Genomic DNA, 4,829 nt, shown 5'->3' with positions numbered 1-4,829 from the left:
TTTGCCCGTGACACACTCAGTTTGCCCATGAGAGCCGTTTTCCTCAACGCCGATACTGCACAAAATATTGCTACAGTGAGGAATCACTACCAACGAGGAAAAATGTTCCACGTCCGCAGGTCTTGTTCTAAGAACATAAAATTTGGGGACAGGTTTTTTAACATTACCGCTGACGTTTATCACTCTTGATAATTGAATTTTAGCAATTTCAATTTTTGAGAGCACTCGCCAAGTCGGTAGTTAGAGAGTTATTTCATTCTTGAACTATATTAGGTACAGACATAAGATAGACCATTTTGACTAGGCCTATATTAACCCATTCCAAAGTGTTAAACTCAAGTTGGTACCTTATATAGTGTTAGTTTGAGAGCACTCGCTAGGTCAGGAGTTTGAAAAATGATAATTTGCCTTTTGCCAAGTTCAAGATGACACAGAAGTTTATGCCCGTTGGGTTTTTGATCATATTTACCATCACAATAGATCTTCGAAAAATATCTTTTTTTAAGTCATGGAGAAGCCTACCTGCTCAAAGTCCCGGTTATAGGTCTTAGAATGTTCCCCTCCAAGTTTCATAACTGTTCTGCCTTCAAGCTTGCAATGTCTTTTGGCGGTTTATCTTAAGGGCTCATTCGTAGACGAACCCAAGGCATTGAAAAAATACTACTTTAATTTTAACAAACACCATCAAAAATGTTTTGTTTGGGGGAGCTCCCAGGCCATTCCCCTTTCCTCTTTCGTTAAAAAACGACATCAAGTCATGAAAAGTCAGCCAATATCACTCTACGGGGAAGAGGATCAAATTTTTATAGAAAATTAAGACTTAACAAGAGACGCAAATGCAGCTCCATGGAAATGAAATAAAAAAACATATCTTAACGAACGATTTTAGCACTCAGAATGAGAGATGCTTCTGGGATAGCAATAGTTCAAGACAACCACGCAAGTTTTCAAATTCAGATTGGATAACTCAATATGATTACCAGTCAAACAACATTGCAAATGTCAATCAGATCGAATTGATGTGTCAGGGTCTACTGCGGTCACTAGAATTGACCCTAAATCCTGGGTTGGGACAAAGCTCATGGATGCTTTTGAAAACGTACAATATCAGATACCTTTTGTAACTTCTCTGAACATTGTACAGTCCCAACTTTTTTAGTCTCTCCCAATACGAGAACTCTCTCATTCCTGTGATGTTCCTAGTGAAACATCTTTGGACTTGTTTGACCTTTTGCAAACCTGCTGAACTCATTGGAGCCCAAATGGGTGAAGAATATTCAAGATGGGGTTGAACAATCGACTTGTACAGAGCTAGCATTGTGATGCTGTCTCTGGACTTAAACGTGCGATATATCCAACCACACATTTGAAAAGCTTTACCCACCTTCAACTGGATATGTTCATGGAACTTTCCATTACTTTGGAGGATTACACCTAAATCTTTCATAGATGAGACCTGCTCAATATCTTCACCTCCATTATCTACGAGTGTTTAGCGTCTTTATTCAGCGCCAGCCGGAAATCAATGGCCTTGTTTATCTTTCTCTCTGCACATTCTTGAATCTCCCTGCTGGATGGAGATGCCGGGAGATTCGAGCCAAGTAGAAGCGCTACTGGGCTCCCCCCAGTGATGGCGTCTGGAGACTCAATAAATCCCAGGGGCCGTCAAGAAGCCGTAGCAGTGCACCGCTTGTCCGTAACGAACGGGTTTTAGAAGGAGTCGTCCCGACTTAGTCGGAAGTGGCGTTTCACCCAAGGCTGGAAAGGAGGAAACATCCTCACGGACACCACCTCCACTTGGGAGAACTGCGTCAGTAGAGCCTGGAGGTTGTAGCACAGGAGGCCATCCACGGCGTGGCGCGCACGCCTCATCTTGAGGTCAAACCCCTCGAGCCAGCTTTAGATGATCCACTGATATTTTGTCTGAACGATCGCCGAGGTACACCCTAAAGTACTTTGGTCTTCCCTCCAGCACCCTGAAGGGGCCGTCGTAGGGAGGCTGCAATGGGCCAACTCGCCCATCATGGCACACAAAGACATGTTCGACGGCCTCCAGATTCTTAGGTACATGGACTGGCGGTTCACCATGATAATCAGTAGGTGGCGGCACCACATCGCGAAGACGCTCACAAAGGGACCGCACAAACTCCAGAGCATTGACCTCTTCCCTCGAAGTTGGAGACAGGCATTCGCCTGGAAGACGAAGGGGGGGTCCCAAACACCATTTCGGCTGCTGAGAGGCCCCCACCCTCACGCCAAGCAGAACGCAACCCTAAAAGCCTTTAGGGAACAATGTCAGCGCTACACCAGCCCATTTGCCTGGGGGTGGTAGGCGGTGGTTTGGTGTGCAGTAATTCCAAGGAGCTCCATGAGGTGGCGCCAAAGTTCGCCGGTGAATTGAGCACTACAATCACTTGTCAAGTTGTTTGGAGTACCATAGCAGGCCACCCAATGTCGTAAGAGGGCATGGGCACGGGCACAGGACATTGCTGTTGCATCCACCAGAGGCACCACTTCCACCCACCGCGTGGCACGGTCAATGGCCGTGAAGAGGTAAGAGAATCCCTCGCTGGTTGGAAGAGGTCCAACCAAGTCAACATGGAGAAAGCCAAACCGTCGATCTGGTGGAACAGGGCAAGAGAGGGGAGGGCTCGCGTGTGTTTAGAGACTTTAGCTAGTTGGCATGCAATACAAGCAGTGGTCCAAGCTTTTGAGTCGCGTTTGACGTATGGCCACACAAAACGCTGAGACACTGCCATGGCACTAGGCCTTCCAGGATGACTGAACCCGTGTATGGCGTCAAAGGCTGCCTTTCTGAAGGTCTCAGGAATGATTGGTCGAACAAGGCCATGTGCAGTGGAGCACACTAAAGGGACACCATTTACCCTCATGACCCTTGGCAGCAAAGAAGGGAACTCTTCCCTTGTCTGAAGAAGGTCCAGCTGTGAAGCTGCCAGAGCAGCATAATCCAATGAAGGCCACACAGTTGAAGTGGTAAGGACACCGGCCATGATTGGAGTGGGGCCACTTTGAACATTGATTCCTAACAGAGTCTCCTCAGGAGGTGGCCTAGGCAATGTGTCAGCAACCACGTTATCCTTGCTGGCTACATGGCGAATGCCTGCTGTGAACTCTGCCACATATGCAAGGTGGCGGGTCTGGCGGGGCGACCGATCAGCAGAGCCCAAGAGCGCAAAAGGTAAGGGGCTTGTGGTCTGTGTAAACCACAAATTGCCTCCCCTCCACAAAATGGCGGAAGTGGCGGCTGGCGAGGTAAACAGCCAAGAGCTCGCGGTTGAAAGCAGAATATTTCTTCTCGGCACTTGAGAGGCGCTTGGAAAAGAAGGTGAGTGGTCGCCAAAAGCCAGTAGTGTCACGTTGAGCTAGTTCAGCCCCCACAGCTTCGTCGGAAGCATCCACATGGAGGCTGGTAGGCACAGAGGAGTCTGGAAAGACTAGGAGAGTTGCAGTTGCAACAGCCTCTTGGGCGGCCTCATAGGCGTTGACAAAATCATCTGTTGCATCCACAGGGTAATCCTTCTTTGAACCAGTAGTTGCAGCATGAAGCGGTCCGATATGTCTGGCGAGCTTGGGCATAAAGCGGCGATAGAAATTGATCATGCCCAAGAACCTCTGCACTTCCTTTTTGGTTCTTGGAGGGCCCCTAGCACCTGATCTATGAGCCGCTGGAAAGCCTGGGCAGCGTTCTTTAGTCCAAAAGGCATCCGTAAAAATTCCCAGAGCCCAAATGGGATGATAATGGCCGTCTTTGGGATGTCGTCTGCTGCCATTGGGATCTGATGAAATCCTTTCACCATGTCTACAACAGAGAAAACCCGCTTTCCTTGCAGACGCCCTGCCAAGTCTGCAAGATGAGGGAGTGGGTAACGGTCATCTTTGATGGCCACATTAAGGGCACGGTAGTCACCACACAGGCGCCAGGAACCATCTGGCTTGGCCACCATGTGGAATGGTGATTCCCACGGGCTTGAGGAGCGGCAAATGATTCCAAGTGCTTCCATCCTTGCAAACTCCTCCTTGGCACAGCTCAACTTAGTGGGGTCAAGGCGGTGGGCTTTCGGGTGCACAGGGGCACCATCAGTAGGAATAAAGTGTTCAACGCCATAAGCAACCTCAGCGGCCTCAAAGCGTGGTGTCAAGATGCCCGGGAACTCTACCAGAACCTTGAGGAATCTGAGATCATCCTCAGAGGGCGCCATGATGCCGGCCACGGCTTGGTCAAGAAAGGCAGTGGGGGTGTCACTGTCAACCAAAGAGAAGTTTTTCCTCTCCACTAGCACGCGTCGTTTGAGGTCAATGGCAAGGTCCTGGGCTATGAAAAAGCCCGCACCCAAGATTGGTGGTGCCACGTCGGCCACCCAAAACTCCTGTGCGTATTGGCGCCCTCCCAAATGAAGTGGAATTGAGCGAGTTCCATAGGTGGCAATTAGGGAGCCATTTGGTCATTGGTATGGTCTGTTTTCCAGACCCCTCCCAAAGTGAGGCGGGAAACACTGAGACGTCGGCCCCCTGAGTCCACCAGGTACGTTGCACCAATGTGACGGCATGTAACTGTCATTGTCCTTCTTCTGCCTGTTGAGGCGGCATTAGCAATGCTTGCCCCATTAGGTTGGGTGTACATGGGAACGATTTTGGACCGAGGATCAGGGTGGACCGGGACTCACTTGGCACAGAAGACATGAGGAGAGGAACTTCTACTTGCGGGCTGCGCCGCGTCCTCTTGCGGCGCCGCCATTGGCGTTTCCCTTCTTGACGTTCTTGGAATTTTTGGGCCATGAGCAGGAGTCCTTGTGGCAATGTGTTGCTTT

The sequence above is a fragment of the Tigriopus californicus genome, chromosome 8 (assembly GCF_007210705.1).
Source record: "Tigriopus californicus strain San Diego chromosome 8, Tcal_SD_v2.1, whole genome shotgun sequence".
Taxonomy (NCBI): domain Eukaryota; kingdom Metazoa; phylum Arthropoda; class Copepoda; order Harpacticoida; family Harpacticidae; genus Tigriopus; species Tigriopus californicus.
The sequence above is the reverse complement of the archived record's forward strand: the minus strand, read 5'-3'. Positions refer to the sequence as shown.